Raw genomic sequence first — 19887 nt, forward strand, 5'->3', positions numbered from 1 at the left:
GAGAAGTAATCACCAGAAAAACTTATTAATCTTTCATTTGTTTAGTAAACAAGTTTTTTACTACAGATTTACTATGTTCCATGGAGAAAGCAATGGCACCCCACTCCAGTACTCTTGCCTGGAAAATCCCATGGACGGAGGAGCATGGTAGGTGGCAGTCCATGGGGTCGCAAAGAGTCAGACACGACTGAGCAACTTCCCTTTCACTTTTCACTTTCATGCATTGGAGAAGGAAATAGCAACCCACTCCAGTGTTCTTGCCTGGAGAATCCCAGGGACGGGGCCTGGTGGGCTGCCGTCTATGGGGTCGCACAGAGTCAGACACGACTAAAGTGACTTAGCAGCAGCAGCAGCACTATGTTCCATGTATGTAAAATTCCTAAAGTGCTAGTCTAACATAGTAAGCAAACAGAAGAAAATTCTTGTCTTTATGGAGCTTACATGCTAGTTGGGGGAGTCAGACAGCAACTGAATAAGTAAAATATGTAGTGTGTCAGATCCAGGGCTATGAAGGAAAATGGAGCCACGAAGAGAGTTGAGCACATCAAAGGTGAAGGTTTCAATTCTAAATATGGTGGTCGATGAAGAGCTTATGGGTAGGGTGATATATTAATCAGGACTTTCAAAAGGAGTGATAAAGGGACTTTCCTGGTAGTCCATCAGTTAAGACTCCAGGCTTCCACTGTAGGGGGCATAGATTTGAACCCTGGTCAGGAAGCTAAGATCCCACATAGTGTGTGGCACAGCCAAAAAAAGTTAAAAAACAAAATTTAAAAATAAATTAATTAAAAAGGGCCATGAGATTATCTAGGGGGAGAGAGTTCTAGCAAGGGAAGAGCAGGGCTTCACTTGAAGCCCTGAGAATGGAATGCCTATGACATCCTCTTCCTTAGAGGAAGAGGCAAATGTGTCTGGGACCTGATGAATTGTAGATGCACCATGAGACACTAACGTTGTCAGAGAAGGAATTGGAGATATGGATCTGAGTCTGGAGAGGAAATCTGTCCAGAGATACAAATTTTTGACATGTCAGCACAAAAGTATTCACTGAAATCATGTAAAAGCCTATGGGGAAAGAGAGCTTAAAGAACCCAGAAGAAGAGGTGTCAATCAAAAAGATTATACCTTGAAGTATAGCCAATCCTACTCCCAATCACCATTAAAAAAAAATTATTTATTACACTTAATTAAATCTGCTTTTTAAGTGGGAAAAATACTTAAATAGGAATTTGGGTTTCCAGCAGACATATGTGTAGAAATAACAACTAGGATATTGTATTTGAATTTTTTTACCCCTTCCAAAAAGGAAGGCCAAATAGAATTTTGAGGAGCACAGGCATGATCTTCATTGCTGACTCCTTTCCTATAATTTTGGTCAAAGCCTCATAAATGTTTCTAGAGAAAAACAGCTAAGCCGAAGGTAGCTTCAGAGCAATTGGATCAAAGCATCCTTTGCTTAAGGCCAGGTCTGTGCAGGAGCAAAGCTGGCTCAGTTCTTGCTGCCACCCTTGGGAATCAGAGCAGGGATTTCCATTTGGCTACCTCTGTTCCAAAGAATTGATGCTTTCAAATTGTGGTGCTGGAGAAGACTCTTGAGAGTCCCTTGGACAGCAAGGAGATCAAACCAGGCAATCCTAAAGGAAATCAGTCCTTTATTAATAGAATATTCATTGGAAGGATTGATGCTGAAGCTCCAATACTTTGGCCAGCTGATGCAAAGAGCTGACTCATTGAAAAAGACCTTGATGGTGGAAAAGATTGAGGGCAGGAGGAAAAGGGGGTGGCAGAGGACTAGATGGTTGGATAGTATCACCAACTGAATGAACATGAGTTTAAGCAAACTCTGGAAGGTAGTGAAGAACAGGGAAGCCTGGCATGCTGCAGTCCATGGGGTCACAAATAGTCGGACACGACTAAGTGACTGAACAACAACAGCAACCTCTGCTCCAGGGATCAGTGTGGATTAGCTAGTGGAGGACAGACTGTGTTGTGCAGAACAGAAGTGACAAGCTGATAGTCTGGTTCATTCTGATGCTGAAAATCAGGAAGGTGGACACATTTCAGAACTTTATTTTAATCGTTATTTGTAGGAACTGTGTCATCTTTCCTGTTGTTCAGTAAAAAGCAGCATTTTATCTCAGGAAATCCTCAATGATGAAAAGTCTGGGTGGCAAGATTTCTGCACTATGCCATCAGAACAAGTTACAACAGGAAAAAAAAAAAAGGCTGGGGGTGGGAAACAGAATACTTTCTCAGGTGTAATGATTTCAGTTCAGTTCAGTCGCTCAGTCGTGTCCGACTCTCTGCGACCCCATGAATCGAAGCACGCCAGGCCTCCCTGTCCATTACCAACTCCCAGAGTTCACTCAGACTCGCGTCCATCGAGTCAGTGATGCCATTCAGCCAACTCATCCTCTGTCATCCCCTTCTCCTCCTGCCTCCAATCCCTCCCAGCATCAAAGTCTTTTCCAGTGAGTCAACTCTTCGCATGAGATGGCCAAAGTACTTGAGCTTCAGCTTTAGCATCATTCCTTCCAAAGAAATCCCAGGGTTGATCTCCTTCAGAATGGACTGGTTGTATCTCCTTGCAGTCCAAGGGACTCTCAAGAGTCTTCTCCAACACCACACTTCAAAAGCATCAATTCGGCGCTCAGCCTTCTTCACAGTCCAACATCCTAATTTTTTTTTTTTTTTTTGAAATCTATTTCTTGCCTCTACCAGCCAGGTGACAGGCATCACTGAAGTTCTGAGCTTGTTTCCTTCTCTCTCCAAATGGGATTTAAAACAGTGAAAACCCCCATAAGATCGTGATGTCGATTAAATTTGATAATGTGCAGCATTTCGAAATTGGAAAGTGTTAATTACCTGTAGAGTTTTTCTATTACTGCCTCTTGGGAGATATAAACAACTCACCTGGGGTCCTCACCTCGGGGTATAGAACACTGCTGGAAGTTTAAAAACTTTAACAGTAGTTTTAAAAGTTTAAGAGCAATTCAAAAAGGCAAAACCAGCACAGTGAGCTACAGAGGAAACCTCTGAGACTAAAGGGAGAAGAGACTATGATGACTAGATGTGTAAGCTGGAAGTCAGTGGAGGTGGGGCGAGTGGAAGGTGTGTTTCCAGTTGAGCAGAACAGATGCCTCCTCCAGGAAATGGAATCCCAGCCCAGCTGTGAATATCAGAAGGTTCTTATAGCCAGAGGTAAAAAAAAAATCTGCACTCCAGCCTAAGAAATTCCTGTTTGGAATGAACATTGAAAACCACCCCTGCTTTCTTTTGCTAAATGAACTGACCCATGCTGTCTACTTAGACTGTTTCTTCATTCCTCGGACCTTTGGGCATGGGCAGTGTTTTCACTGAGAGTCTCAGCTTGGGGGTACCCCCTTCTTCCCTCACCTGGGTACAGGAGAATCCCCCAGCGGAGGTAGGGAAGCTGACTCATACCCAGGAAGATGAGGATCCCTGAGCCTCCAGTAGGAGGAAGAAAGAAAGCCATGGAGGTGGTTCTGGTCCAGCCTCCAGAGCCAGAGCCCCAAATGGCCCTGGGAGATACCTTCTCACCTCTCTGGAGCTGAGGGCAGAAGGAAACTGCAGAGTAAGGGCAGCCTAGGATAGGAAGCTGATCTGGAATCAGGACCTGGAAATGGCAGTGACTTCTTAATGAGGTGGAGAAGGAGTTAGTGCAGAGACTGAGCCATAACCAGACAGGCCAGCAGCTCTGGGTCCTCCGTCCTGCTTAACAGCCAGCCAGGTGTCAACACCATGAGGCTGGCTCTACAGTTAATTGGGAAGAAACTACACTGATTTCTGGAGGTGAACAAAAACCCACGAATGCAGAGATTGAAACAGAAAAGAGCTGGTAGAAACATACCAAATGTCTAGGTCTAATGATCTAGATCAGGGGCAGGAAGACTTTTTATGTAAAAAAGTAGGTAATACATGGTATAGACTCCACAGGCCATGCAACTGCACAGCTGCTCAACTCAGGCAGACACCTGAAAAACTGCACCCCAGTTTTAAGACTGGATTCTACACAGTCCCAAAGGCTAAGAATTCGAGGAGGGTCACACTGGCCAACGAGGTCATCTTGGCAGCTTGGACCCTCACTCCTGCTCTGTGGCACTGGTTGGTGGTTGTGGCAGGGGCACACATATGCTGGGGATGTAAGGATTCTTCTCACCTCACAGTGGTTCTTTGTTTTCATAGGAGGAATTCTTTATAAAAAGTAGCGTTTGTTTTCCTAATGAAAAGGGTAGAGTCAGTTTATGGTAGAAAACATGTGAATAGTGTGTAAACAGTACTTCAAAAACCAAACCAAACATCTTAGTCCAATAAGAAAATAGATAACATAAAGCTGGTTTTCTTGTGTGTGTGTGTGGCGAGGGGGCGGTTGTTTTGTTTTTAAGCTTTCCTTTTTTTTGGCCATTTAAAACAAGAAACATGGGGAACTTCCCTGGCGATCCAGTGGTTAAGACTCAGCCCCTCTACTGCAGGGAACATGGGTTGGATGCCTGGTGGAGGAACTAAGATCCTGTAAGCTTCACAGTGTGGCCAATATAAAATAAAAGGATTAGATCCTTTATAAATAAATAACTGAAACAAGATACGTGGACTCAAGATGAAAGCCAGCAGCTGTTTCTTTGCCAGTTGGAGGGACCTAAGACCGGAGAAGGCAATGGCACCCCACTCCAGTACTCTTGCCTGGAAAATCCCATGGACGGAGGAGCCTGGTAGGCTGCAGTCCATGGGGTCACTAAGAGTCGGACACAACTGAGCGACTTCACTTTCACTTTTCACTTTCATGCATTGGAGAAGGAAATGGCAACCCACTCCAGTGTTCTTGCCTGGAGAATCCCAGGGACGGCAGAGCCTGGTGGGCTGCCGTCTATGGGGTCGCACAGAGTCGGACACGACTGAAGCAACTTAGCAGCAGCAGCAGGACCTAAGACTTCACCAAGGCCGGCGAGTGAGCTGGAGTAGGGAAGGAAGCCAAGGCACTCAGGCTGTTGGAGCCCAGTGCGGGGACGAGCACATTTCTGTCTCAGGATAAGGGAGTCCAAGTGAAGCTGTTACTGCTGGGGAAGTGTCCCTGTCAAAAACCTCTCCCTAACATTGATAATCCCTTTGCAATGGGAAAGTTAATTTCACCTAGGATAAATAACAAAATACATGAACCTTAACACTGATATATTCTTTTCCTGTTATAATAATCTCCCCATATAGCTAAAAGACAAGAAAACTTACTTTTTTTTTTCCTTCGTTTTTTGATTATACATTTTAGGGAAGCCGTGGGGTGTGTAATATCAGATGAGAAGCTGAGGATGGGAATTCATATTTCCTTTCACTTTCTCAATTTAACAATAATGATTTTCTGTCTCCAAGTATATTATAGAAGGAAATATGGCTGAAATAAATAAGATGGTAGGAAGCCTCCAGGGAGAAGGTATTTCTAGGATCAGTGTTCCCATCAGGATGGCTTCTGGGAATACTGGTTGAACAAGCTCCCACATGTTCTCTCAGCTTCCCAGCTCAGCTCCAGACCAGAGCATGGCACTGCTGTCTGAGCTGGTTAACCCTAGCAGGCATCACACAGAACCCAGCATTATGCAGTGGAAAAATCAAGGGGCTCACTGATTTCAACAGGCAAAGTGTTATAACTTAGCAAACCCAAGAGCATGGGGCAAGCCTAAGGGAACAGGCATTGTCTTCATATTTTATTTCAATAATTTGATTCCTTACAGGTGTTGTGAAGAAGTGTGTGAGCCCCACCCATGCACTTGTGGGCTTCAGATATGGAGACACCAAGGTTGTGCCCATCTCGTTCATCACGCCGGTGGGGGGCGCCATGCCCTGCCCACTGCTCCAGGTACCTGCTCCAGCTAGCTGTTCCTGGGCCCCTTTCCACCTTTCCTAGAGCTCTGGACAGCAGCGGCCCCTGTTCCTGTGACCTCTTGCTTACCAATTTCTTTGCTCTTGACCCTTATCTGCCAATGCCCTGTTTAAATAGCTCAGACGTGCAAGCGTTGTCCCTTGAGGCCTTTGTTGCTTTACAGACAATAGATGGGTGGGGGAAAGGGAGTTGCTATAACTGCTAGAGCTCTGGAAGCTTTCACTGCAGGAAATCATACTAAAACAGATTGAATAACAAGAGCAGAGGTAGCACTTGCCTTGACACTAAAAGCCAGTTGATGCCAAACCTTGATGCCCCTAAATGTGCATCCAGGGGTGAGCCGGGCTGATGTGTTCTCATCTATTTATAAATTCATCAGAGCCGTGCTGTGTCTGCCCATTCTCCTGTATTATCCTTATTCCAGCACCAAGGCCAGAGTAGAGAGAAGGCCTCTGCAGAGTTCCACTGCTGCTGTTTCTTGAATAGTATGAGCCTGGAGGAAAAAAAGCACTGAGGGGCACTCAGAGGATTCACTTGGGTTATCTGTTCCTACATCTCCTGGGCAGACCCAAAGGCACATCAGGGCACTTTCCCCTGACCATGAATCCCCTCCCTCTGACTGATGCCCAAAACTTTGTGTGTCCCTTCACCAGACTTTGTTTCTCCTGGAAGTTCTCTCTCTATGACTTTTCCCCTTGGCTTCCAGGTGTGAGATTCAGAGCCACATTAAACAAACACACTCCTTTCCTCCGTCCCTGACAGCCCTTCAAACTCATTCTTGTGTCAAAGAGTCCTGGTTCCTTCAACCAGTCATTGTAAGAGTTGGTTTCCAGACCCCTCGCCACCTCGCTGGCTGTCCCTGAGACCCTTGGCAGGTGAAGCCCTGCTGAATGCGGCTTCCCCAAACTGATCATAAAATTCCAGCCAGGCCCCTATGAACCCAGAGAATGTTGGAACTATAACTCTTTCCAACTAAGAAAAAAATGTATTTGAATCCTAGCATCAGCTAGCATCTTGGGATGTTTTCAAACAAGCTTATTTACTATTGTCTCTAAGATCCATAAGCTGAATATTTGCTCTGAAAGATGTTCTCATCTACAGGTTGGAGATTATGTGTTTGCCAAAATTGTGATCCCCAAAGGATTTGACTTCTATGTCCCCGCCATTGTTATTGCACTTCCAAATCAAGATATGGCTGATGATAAATTCTACACAGTTTTAAAGTGTAACAACCGGAGAGTAAGTAGACTTTCATTTAGAAAAGCATTTTTCTTTAAGCAGAAAGTGGCTTCCTTGACCCCTGCCTTTCTTGTGTGCAGTGCCTGGCTCTTTCCTGCCCTGGCTGTATCTATTTCCCCTGCACATCCAGCTCCTGTGGTTAGAATTCCGTCCACTGGGCGACTCAAAGTCTGCCCTTGCTAAGGTCACAGTGCTCTCCTGACTCCCCCATCAGATGGTCTCTGGGGCTCTCATTCCACATTTGGGGACTGGAGAGGCTTGCTCCAGTTCTGGCTTTGTCAAGAGCCTCCCTAGTTTCTTACAGCACCCCTCTCTCTCCCCACTGCTCCTCTTTATGTATTTTTCCTAAAAGTTTTAGAAAAAATATCAGGTTACAATGATGAGGTCACTTGCCTACCTCATGTGACACCTGCCCCTGCTCCATCCCTACACACACACACACAAACACACACACACACACACTTCTCCTCAACCTCAAGGAAAAGCCCAGCCCAGCCTCAGCCTGACCCCCTGCCCTGTGAGTTTGACTCCCAGCCATGTGGAAGGCTCACTGCTTCCTGAACACAGTGGAGTTTCTCAAGCCTCTAGGTTTTTAACCCTTCCTGGGTCACCCTCTCCATCTTCTTCCATATAAACTCCTGTCCCCTGAAGACTCTGCCCTGTTTCTGCTGAGGCCCCCAGGTCCCCTTGCATACCGTCCTGCCTTCTTTTCACACCAGATCCCTCTCCAATTTCCCAACTCCTTAAAGGCAGGGCCTGGCTCCTATCCATCTTTGCACCCCTGGTACCGCTGCTGATAATGAGCACATTCTCACCATGGTTTTATTAAGCACTTGCTTAAGTGATGTTTCTAGTGGAAATAATATTGTTTTGATGGCCCATGTAATATGCCTAGAAAATGTATTGGCAAGCAAATACAATCATGCTGACTGTATTCAGCACTTTCTATGTGGCATGGGTACAACCCCAAGTGCTTCACACATAGTGAACAGTTGGATGCTGAGAACACTGGGAGGTACATACTCATATCCCCATTTTTATATAAGAAGCCAGAAGTGGAGAAGTGAAGTCACACCCAGGGTGGTGGTGTTACAGGCATTTGAACCCAGGAAGTCTGGTTTTATGGCCTGCTCTCAAAATATCTGTGCCCAACTGCCTAGTAAACAGAATTAAAATATCTTGTCAGTTCTTGACTGTAACAGGTATGTCCATCAGGGAAGGGGTCATGGTGAGTGAATTTTAGGATGAAGGGATGAAATTTAGGATGGATAAGTGAAGGTCATCAGAGCCTGTGTCCCCTGGAGTGCTGTATCCAATCCGACAGATCAAGAGGGAGAAAGGGCGCCTTCTCATCAATCCAGGAAAACCCCTGAGGGATGATGGACTCTTCTGGGGCTGTTTGGATGATAGTGAAGAAAGCTGGAAGTGGGTGGGAAGCATCTCTGCCAGGGGGCCCCGCTCTGGGGACTTCTACCAGGCAAGAGAGGAGAAAGCAGATATAGAGTCATTTGGAAGAGATGCCCCTGAATGGGTTCCGGGTGACCCAGGGTCCTTGAGGAAGAGCCTCGGAGCCCAGGAAGGACCTCAGAAATTATCCACAGGGCAGCAGGGCTGTAGAGACTAGATAGCATGGTATGGAAGATAGATGCCAAGGACAATTCTGATAGGAATTCTGGGAGGCCCGGGGGCTGACAGTGGGACTTTGAGCATCAGGTGGTGGTGATAATTTATAAGCCCAGAAAGGAGATGGCCAAGGCTGAAGTTGAGATGGAAAGGAAGATAGTTATGTGAAATAGTGTGTGTTTGTGCATGCACACACGCATCTTAGGGGGGTGAACTTGGCAAATGATCCAGAATGTGGAAAAATGACAGAAAAGACTCAATGATGACTTTTATTCAGCATAAAATTACCAAGTTAGACTCCGCATTCAAACCACTCTCTTAAGTGTCACCAGAATAGGAAAATGGCTGGTAGCTATTACAATGGGCTGTACTAGAAAAATAAAATCACATCTGAATTGTGGACATTTCTGATTTAAATTGAATGAACTCTTTTGGTATTATTACAGGAATTTTGCCCTCGGAGTGCACTCATTAAGATCAGCCAAAACAAATATGCTCTCTCTTGCTCTCATATTAACTCACCCCCAATTCAGGAGGATTCAAAAGTGTAAGTAGACCCAACTTCTTACTTTCTGAATTTGATTTATGTCTTTGCACTTTTCATCTGCTTCTGAGTTGAGATCCATGATCTCTAAATGCTTGGGGAGAAAAGCAAAAGTGAGGATTTCCTGTTAAAATGCCAGTCTAGGATGATGGTTCCTTCCACATCACACCTTTTATCTGCTGGCTGTTTGTCTATCTGGTTCTAATCTCAAATTCAACATCATGTATTTTACTGACCTTTCAGAAAAGCATTCAATCCTGTCATAAATCTGAAGGAATTATTTTCCTTTTATTGGTAAGGATTCAAGGCCTTCCAAGATGAAATCTTACTAAAAAGCACAGGTTAGATTAAGTTGCACTTGGGACCAATCACCCGTTGCCTCTCCCCATGGTGGGTGAGAGTAAGGTGCAGGTCCTGGCTTACCTGTGCCCTGGTGAATGTGGGTGGGTGGTAGTTTCCTGGGGTAACAGTGGAGTGAACACATTTTTATCTGAGGCAACAGGATCACTAAAAGCTGGAAAGGTGGATTAAAGCAAAATCAGTAAGAAAAAGCTGAGACCTGGAGAGTAGGCAAGAACCCAAGTCCCTGGGACCAACAAGGAGCATCAACGTTGGAGCCAGAGCCATGACCTTGGAGGTGACCTTGAGCACAGGCTGGGCCATCTTTGGGTGCCAACCTTCCATATCCCCATGGCCTCACCTGTGCTTCATAGACAGAAACCACCAGATGTTCCCTCACTGTGCTGCTTTCCTCACCTCTGGGCTTGTGGAAGCCTGGATCCCTCCCCTTGACGTCAGAGTCCCTCCTTGTCCTACACTGATCTGCCCAGTATGTCTGTTGCAGGAAGAAGGACCTCTTCCAGAACCCAAGAGTGAGGGCTTGTCTAACACTTGGGAATGAATTGTCCGAGGAGACACATGTGCTGACAAAGCAAGAGACTTTATCAGGAAGGAGCACCTCTGTGGAGAGCAGCAGGGCAAGGGAACCAGGAGGACTGCTCTGCTATGTGGCTCCCAGTCTCAGTTTTATGGTGATGGGATTAGTTTCCGGGTTGTCTCTGGCCAGTCATTTTGATTCAGGGTCCTTCCTGGTGGTGTACACATCACTCAGCCAAGACGGATTCCAGCCAATAGGATTCTGGGAGATTGGTACGACATGTGGACTGGAGTCTCCTCTCTCCTTTTGACCTTCCCCGAATTCTTCCAGTTGGTGGTAAGCTTGTTAGTTCCACATTGCTTACCAGGACCTCCTGCTTGAGATAACTCATGCAAATGGTTACTATGGTGCCTGGCCAGGGCAGGCAGTTTCAATCAGTAGTTCCCCTAATAGATCTGTACCCCACTGGGGTCTTGCTCAGTCTGGGGTCCTTGCTCAGTCAACTACCCTGGACTCCCTTCATCACCCAGATCTGAAACCACACAACCCAGACTGGAACTTGAACCCACTGTCTTTTAACTGAGACCACACTCCTGGTCTCAGGACTTAACGAAGTTCAGGTTCTTGATATCTCATTGCAGAAAGAATTCAGTGAGAGACAAAGTCATAGGTAAGAAGTGGATTTATTTAAAGACAGACATATTCTATAAACAGCTTGCAAATATTTCTCAGCACTGCTGCACATGTGCTACCTTAGGTCAGGAGGCTTCCTCCTGCCCTGCTGTCCAGCCATCTACCCTGAGGGCTGGGCAGAAGAATCTTCCTCACAGGCAAATCTGCTCTTGTCCCTCCCCTACTAAACCTCCTTCCTCCCTGAAATGTCTCCTCTTAACCTAGCTTAGCTTCTTGTTGACCTGAACCAAGCCTACCTACCTGGCCTTACTTTTCCCCTAGCTACTCCCCAACTATCCTCCTAAAAGCCCTCTGCACACTAACCATACTAAATTTATAAACTTGTAGTTTTTTCCCCATGCTGTGCTTTTTCAAAGCCCTGTGCCTCTGCATAGGCTAAGTATTCCCTCCCTGGAATGCTGCTCTTGCCCTCGGCTGCCTGGGGAATTCCATTATCAAAGGCAAGCATCCCCATCGCCCCTGTGTGATGTTCCAGGACTCCAGTCCTCTGTGGAGAGGTGATCCCACTGCCTCCTGTAAACATTTTCATTATGAGACTGTTGCCTTGTCTTGGGCCGTATACTTTCATGGCAATCACTCTCACTGGACATGAGTCTTTGAAAGCAGGGGCCAGGATCTACTTCTATATCTTGGTTGCCAGGGTCCAGCCTGCAAGATGTACCCAAGGACAATTTGAAGAATGAACAGGTGAACAAATACTAGGGGATGCCCAGCAAGACTACTCCTTGAGGGGCATGTAGTTCCACAGAAAAGCTTTTATTAGGTATGATTGTTGAAAATAGATGTTACAATCCTTTTTCTAGATGAATATTTCATTTTTAAATAATAGCACTGTTTTTTGTTCATCTCAAAATCCTACTCCAACAATTTGATATCCAAATTACAGTACCTAATAAAGGAATAGGGATACATGGGTCTAGGTATCGACCATCTTCATTAAACTCAAGATTATCAATCACTATTTTAGAATTAAAATTAAAGCCTTTCATTATTTTTTACCTTACTACTGCCCCAGGCCTTATTTAAAACTCTCCGCTGCTAGTGACCTACCCCAGCTTCTGGCTCTTTACACAGCAGAAACATTGATTGACCCTCTTGTCCCCCTTTGTAATTTCCAGTGTTTTGTTGCTCTGGCTGCCTCTCTGCTAGCAAGAGACGGCATTTAATTCTCCTAAGCAGAGGTTGCATCCAGCCTGCCAAATTCAGAGCTTAATCTGTCTCTGTTTCCATAATCGGAGCTGGCAGATGTGAGCACACAGAATAAAGGCGTAGATTTGATTTTGTATCTACACTGGAATTTCCTTCTGGTAGGTCCTTTCTCATTAGAAGCTCTTTCTTACCCACTCTTTTTTTTTTTTTCCTTAAGATATCTTTACTTTGTATGATTTTCATACATTTGGAGCAGATGGTTCTTTTTTTTAAAAAAAAAAAACTTTTTATTTTGTATTGGTTATAGCCAATTACAATGTTGTGATAGTTTCAGGTGAACAGCAAGGGACTCAGCCATACGTACACATGTATCCATTCTCATCCCCAAACTCCCCTCCCATCTAGGCTGCCATATAACATTGAGCAGAGTTCTCTGTGCTATAGAGTAGGTGCTTATTGGCTATCCATTTTAAATACAGCAATGTGTACATGTCCATCCCATACTCCCTAACTATCCCTTCTTTGAATCCTTCCCCTGCCCCCTGGCAACCATGATTTCATTCTCTGTCTTTCTCACTCAGTTTCTAAATGTACCACCTCCCTTTGGTTGTTCTTTAGCAGATCTTCACACCATTGCACTAAGTGAGACCATTAAAAAAAATTACGGTGCTTTCTTCAAAGGACTAATTAAAGAAACAAATTGTAGGTTACAACTCCAACAGGACATCACTTGACAAAATTTTGTTTTAAAATATCAAATCCCAATACAGTATGCTGTTGCTGCGGCTAAGTCGCTTCAGTCGTGTCCGACTCTGTGCGACCCCATAGACGGCAGCCCACCAGGCTCCTCCGTCCATGGGATTTTCCAGGCAAGAGTACTGGAGTGGGGTGCCATTGCCTTCTCCACAATACAGTATACTAACGCATATATATGGAATTTAGAAAGATGGTAATGATAACCCTATATGTGAGACAGCAAAAGAGACACAGATGTGCAGAACAGTCTTTTGGACTCTGTGAGAGAGGACGAGGGTGGGATGATTTGGGAGAATGGCATTGAAACATGTATATTATCATATGTGAAATGTATCGCCAGTCCAGGTTCCATGCATGAGACAGGGTGCTCAGGGCTGGTGCACTGGGATGACCCAGAAGGATGGGTCAGGAGGGAAGTGGGAGGGGGGTTCAGGATGGGGAACACGTGTACACCCGTGGTGGATTCATGTCAATGTATGGCAAAACCACTACAATATTGTAAAGTAATTAGCCTCCAATTAAAATAAATAAATTTATATTTAAAAAGAAATAATGAAATATAAAACAAAAAAATAAAATATCAAATCCACTATAACCAACCATTTGGGGTTGGCGAGACCAGGGGTACATGGCCCCAGACAGCTATGGACCAGAATGCCAGATATCCAACTTTCCACCCTCTGCCCCTCCTTTTATTCTTCCTTCTTGGGGTCTTCAGTTGGGGCTGACAAACTATTTTCAGCAAACCCCTATTCTGGTTCCTCATGAGGGTGTTACATAGTGAAAGGCAGGAAGATCAGTATTTGAAAGGTGAAGAGTTCAACATTGATTGAATATGGCTGCAGCTGATACAAATTTTTCATTTTCAAAATTTGACACTGAAATGATTCTTAAAGCCTCATAATAAGTTTGGTTTGCAAAATATATTACCAAGTTCACTAAATTCCAAATAACTAGTCCTTAAAGGAGATAGTTTTAGTATTACCATGTTTGTGAAGCTGTTCCAATTTCCTCTTTCCTTTGCAACCCAATAACTGTGTTCTCTGATGGCGCTTCTGAAAGAGGTGTGTCTGGTGGACGGAAATGACCACTCTTGCTGTGCCTTACCTTCAGGAAAGTCCCTGAGCTTTTTTCTATATTTCACAGCATCAGAGATCAGTCTTCTTTGCGAGAATATCCCCTAACCTTTCTATGGCTTTCCCCATTTAGAGAACATACATGTAATTTTCTCTAACTCCCCAAAGGAAGTGGACTGGAAGGAATGTTCCCCACTTTTTGGCATCCTCCCTTCTCACCAGCGGGAGATTCATGTCCTCAGTCTCCTTGACTACCTCCCCCAGGATCCTGTTCACATCAGAAGGCTGTGGCTTCTCGCTCCTTCCAGGAAAGTGTGCCTAGTGGGCTTAATGCTCGGACTTCCAGTTTCCTCCAGCGAAAAGATGTGCCCCTACTGGTGTTATTCAACCACCACAGCTGGTGACCACGTGCTCCTCTGGGCAAGGCAGCTCTGGCAGCTGAATCCATGCCCCTGATGCCATGGAACTAGTTGGAAAACCCTCCCAACAGAGCTGGAATCCGTCTCCCCTTCCTTTATTGAAATTTTTAAAAATTGATTTATTCATGACTGCACTGGGACTTCATTGCTGTGCTCAGGTTTTCTCTAGTTGTGGAGAGCAGGGACTGTTCTCTAGTTGCAGTGTGCAGTCTTATTGTGGTGGCTTCTCTTGTTGCAGAGCACAGCTCTAGAGCTCAGGCTCTGTAGTTGTGGTGCACGAGCTTAGATGCCCCACGGCATGTGGGATCTTCCCATGTCTGCTTCATTGGCAAGCGGATTCTTATCCACTGTGCCACCAGGGAAGTCCTTCCCTTTCTTCTTGGCAGAGCACAACTTAGGCAGATTGCCTGCAGGGCTCCTCTTTAAGAAAATTCACTGTAGAGGAAGTCTGATTTCTTGAAAAAAATTTATCAACATTCTAAATGTGATCTCAGGAAAGCCAGAGTGAACTAATTATTGTCTCTGTGCTGAGGGAAAATCATTGGGAATCTGAAGTAGGTTGTTGGTCATGAGACCCTGGAGGTAAGAGTGTTCTTTCCTTGATGCATGATTGTAATAACCACGTGGACTTCGTGGGACGCAGTTGGTGATAAGAGTTCTGGCAGGGGGACCCTCCTCCAAGGGTTCAGATGTGGTTTGTCTGGGTCTGTGGCCAGCTCTTAATTCCTATTACACTAAATACTAGCCTCTCGTTATCATTCTTTGAGCAGTTTAGTAATTTTCCATCAAGCTGTTTGAATTAAGACTGTGCCCCCACAGGCGATGATAATTCCCATGTTGTTGAACACTCCTCCCTTTATCCATGTAGCCTGGCCTCACACCGCCTTCCTGACAGCAGGGACATAAGTCATTGATTAAAGTTTCAAGATGCAGTGGAGACTCTGACATTACTTGAGATGAATCACTTCCCACCATCTCGCCTGGTCACTACTGACAGTTTTTCCCTTAAAAGGAGCTTGCCTCTGAAATCATTAAGCCTCTGTATGTCATTAGCAGCCTCGGTCCATTCTGTTCAGGTCAGGAGCCTCATTTCCAAGGCCTAAAAGATAAGCAGTCCAGCAGTAACCCTGTGATTGAGTGCCCTGCCATATCTGGAGGAAAAATGCCATTACCTGTCCTCAGAAGGTGTGTAGTTCTCAGGACCAGAACAGAGTCATGGAGACCCATTGCCCCTGAGGGCCAGGGGGAGCTATTTGGATGGCAACTGCCTTGGCTTTTTTTTTTTTTCAAATGATTGATTTGTTTCAGCTGTGCTGGGCCTTTGTTGCTGCAGGAGGGCTTTCTCTGGTTTCAGTGAGGAGGGGCTACTCTCCAGTTGCCGTGCTCAGGCTCCTCATTGCAGTGGCTTCTCTTACTACAGAGAACAGATTCTAGAGCACAGGCTCAGTAGATGTGGTGTGCGGGCTTCGTTGCCCCAAGGCATGTGAAATCTTCCCAGACCAGAGATCGAACCCATGTCCTCTACATTGGCAGGCAGACTCTCACCACTGGACCACCAGGAAAACCCAGCAACTGCCTTTTTTTTACCAGTTTTTCCACTTTCTGCCCCTTCTGTTGTCAAAACCCCGAGGCCTCCTGATCCTCATCAAACATCTCTTCAGTGCCCACCCCAGAGGTCCCCATGTTCTTCATTTACCAAGATGGTCTTACTGACAGAGACACACTTAGGGCAGAACAGAACTGAGGCCTCAGGGAATTGGCAAGAATATGGGCAAGCTGACAATGCCTGGTCAAGGAAATGCATTGGGTTTTAACCTAAGGAGAGCATGGACAGGAGGCTCAGAACTCTTCCCTGAAGTCGAACCAGCTTCTCTGAAGAGCCAGTGAAGACATAGTGGCTGGCTCCCCAGACGCCCCCTATAGTGTTGGCCTGTTTATTTTGTTACCAAGTTAACTCTATAGTGGAAGACAATAGGGCACTAAATTTAACTCAGTTTGGGCTTAAGCTTCCCTGGTGGCTCAGACAGTAAAGAATCTGCCTTCAATGCAGGAGGTGTGGGTTCGATCCCTGGGTCAGGAAGATCCTCTGGAGAAAGAAACGGCACCCCACTTCAGTATTCTTGCCTGAAAAATCCCATGGACAGAGGAGCATAGCAGACTACAGTCCAAAAATGTCTCAAAGAGTTGGACACGACTGAGTGACTGAATACACACAGGGCAAAAGAGAACCACCTAGCAGGGTCCTTCTAGATGTGCTGGTGGAGAATGTCCCCAGACTGAAGTGAGGAGGTGGCCGCCCTTCCTCTCCCTGCAGAACAAAGTGAGGGTGCATGGGGGGAATGGATAAGAATTTTCACATCAGATTCATTTCACACCCACTCTGCTGGCCATCCCATGAGTGGACATTTCCTTGTGGAATATCTTGAACTTGGTCAACATTAGTCCTTTTGGAGACTATGATAAAGTGGCCCAGCATCTGCTTGGTTTATCTAAAGGCTTTTCCTTGATCAAAACCTCAATCCATTTTTATTCTAATCCTGACAACTTGTATATATGTGTGTGTGTTAGTCACTCAGTCGTGTCTGACTCTTTGCAACCCTGTAGACTGTAGCCCACCAGGTTCCTCTGTCCATGGAATTCTCCAGGCAAGAATACTGGAGTGGGTAATCATTCCCTTTTCCAGGGAACCTTTCTGACTGAGGGATCAAACCTAGGTCTCCCACATTGCAGTCAGATTGTTATATTGTTTTATTCCTATTCCAAAAGTCAATTCCATAGTCAATATAATTTAGGAATTAAAAACAAAAAGACTAAAAACCATCCTTAGTTCCTTGTTTCAAGAGTAATCACCATGTAAAGATATCTGTTTGGGTCCCTGGGGATAAATTGCACTTATTCCCAGAAATAAGTGGAATTTCTGGATTATGTAATTCTATTTTTAGTATTTTGAGGACCTGCCACACTGTTTCCCACAGCAGCTGTTCCATTTTACATTCCCATCACAAGCATTCCAATCTCTCCACATCCTTATCAACGCTTGTTACTTCTTGGTGTTGCTTTTTCTTTTTTTGGCAATAGCTATCCTAATGGGTATAAAGTGGGCAGGCCAATTTTTTAATCTCTCTTGGAAATTACCTCCTGAGTCCTTGAGCCAGTCTTTGTAAAGTATCACATGTGGTTTGAGATTCAGACCACGAAAGAGGGATTTTCTACTTAAAAATAACTAAAAATCTTTTCTCACTCTACTGATTTTGCGCTTGACAATTTCCAAAAGGATCTGAAACAACCATGGTCAGAGTTATGAAAGTTAGGTGATCAAGGTGGCAGATACTGATTAAGGGAACCAAATAAGGTTGAATACCAGGCCACTGGTGTCCTTACTTTGCCCTGAAGCCTCTGAAAAAGGCAAGTTCCTGAAATGGTGTGCCATGATGGCATGGCTGGGAAGGGATCATAGTGTTCCCAACATGCCTTTTTTGAAGGACAACACTTCAATATAAATAAACTGCCCAATATATTTTATTTTTTTATACCCTTTGGCCAACATCTCCCTGTTTCTCCCACCACCACCCCCTTCCCCTCCGCCTGCTGCCAGACCCTGGCAACCACCATGCTATTGTCCCTTTCTATGAGTCTGGCTCTTTTTAGATTCACATATGAATGAGATCATATAGTATTTGTCTATCTCTGTTTGATATATTTCAATTAGCATAATGCCCTCAAGATCCATCCATGTTGTCACAAATGGCAAATTTCCTTTTTTCTTATGGCGGAATAATATTCCACATATGTCACGTTTTCTCTGTCCATTCATCCACCAGGGGACACCTAGGTTGTTTCCATATCTGGGCAATTGTAAATAATGCTGCAGTGAACATGGGAATGCAGATATCTCTTCAAGATACTGATTTCATTTTCTTTGGCTATATGCCCAGAAGTAGAAGTGCTGGATCAAAAATATTGTTCTACTTTTAATTTTTTGAGGAATGTCCATGCTGTTTTCTTTAGTGGCACTACCAGTTTCCATTCCCACCAGCAGTGCAAAAGGGTTACTTTTTCTCCACATCCTCACCCACACTTGTTATTTCTTCACTTGGACATCTCTGTAGACACAGCAGCCATCAAAACCAGGATAACCCTGATCTCTCTCTTTCTCTCTCTCTCTCTAGGGAAGATATGGACACAAAGAACTCTTCTCTCCTAGTATGGCCAATCAAAGAAGTTAACACAGGGGATTTACAAGCTACAAAACAGGAGAACCCTAGAAGGAAGAAAAAGAAAGCCAGCAAGAGGCTGCCTCTCCAGGAGGTGGTCTCCTCAGACTCAGATGACTCTTCCCGTGGCAACAGGTCCCGAGACTCCCACCCTAAGAGACACCCGAAGCCCAGGCTGGGAGGGGGACATCATGTCTCCCAGGAACACCCTGAAGTCTCTCTCAAGGATAGTGCATGTGAGCTCACACCCCAGTTTCCAGGTCAGTTTAGGCCCCAGCACAGCAAAATCTCAAACACCCTTAAGTAATGCTGACATCACTTCCCCAGAGAATATCCTCAGCCCGGGGTCTAGGAGTCAACCAGCCATGCCATCGCTGCCACACCCACACCGGGAAAAGCCCTGCCCTGCCCTCATCAAGCGACCCACAGCCGAGGGCTGAGTAGCACCACTGAGAAACCGGAAAGCAGTCTAGCGCCATCCATGTTCACGAGCACCAGCGTTCCTTCGGGGCTGCCCTCAGCCACCCGACGCTGCGGAACCAGCCCCTCTCCTGAGGTAAGACCGCACTCCACTCTGTCCTCGCCTTCCCTGATTGTGACAAAGGTAGTCGTCCCTGCCTGGATCTAGTTGAGCCTATTGGTTCTGACTTTTCTGGGGCATTCTTCATCCTATTATTTACCCTGTCCTCACAAAACTGATAGAATATCATCTTCTAGTAGACACATACATAGAGAAGTTTAATCTGACAGATCACCTTCATAGGGTTTTCAAGTTTTTTGAAATCTGTAGTTCTAATCTTGAAATTCTGTAGTTCTAATCCAAGCTTGCAATCTCATTTTACATTGATTATCTCATCATAATCAGATTTTATCATTAAATGTTAGGACTGAAATCAAGACCTAGTAACTTGTCTGAGAGCTGTAAAACTGAACATTACCTATTTTGTTGTCTGAAAATTTTTATTGAGCCCGCCCTAATTATTTTTGTCTGAAGTCTGTTGTAGGTACTTCTAATTGAGTGTGGAACCAGAATAAAGACTCTTACATTGGAAACATTTAAAAACGATTGGGCTGTTTGTTACTGTTTTGTTTTAACACACTTTGGCAAAGACATACAAAAATATTCACTTCTATTCAATAATTGTTTAGTAAAATTAGCTTCATTAATTTTATTTTTTCCCCTCTCATTCTTAGTGTAGATGAAAGGCAGTTCTCCTTGCAGCTTCCTGGAGATGAGTGATGAGAAGGTTGGTTTATTTATTTTTTAATTTATTTACTTTTTGGCTACACTGGGTCTCCACTGAAGCATGGGCTTCTCTAGTTACAGCACACAGGCTGTCTAGTTGTGGTTTGAGAGCTTAGTTGCCCTGCAGCATTTGAGATCTTAGTTCCCCTATCAGGGATCAA

General features: G+C 44.9%; 1 protein-coding gene across 1 annotated transcript in view; it reads left to right on the forward strand.

Moving 5' to 3' along the window:
• VWA3B (von Willebrand factor A domain containing 3B) overlaps positions 1–5828 on the forward strand; it is a 184538-nt gene extending 178710 nt beyond the window's left edge. The window contains 1 exon segment of the mRNA XM_040267618.1: positions 5742–5828. The gene's annotated coding sequence lies outside the window, so the exon portion shown is untranslated.
• The last annotated feature ends 14059 nt before the right edge of the window (positions 5829–19887 follow it).

The sequence above is a fragment of the Oryx dammah genome, unplaced genomic scaffold (genome assembly GCF_014754425.2).
Source record: "Oryx dammah isolate SB20612 unplaced genomic scaffold, SCBI_Odam_1.1 HiC_scaffold_25, whole genome shotgun sequence".
In the NCBI taxonomy this organism is placed as follows: Eukaryota; Metazoa; Chordata; class Mammalia; order Artiodactyla; family Bovidae; genus Oryx; species Oryx dammah.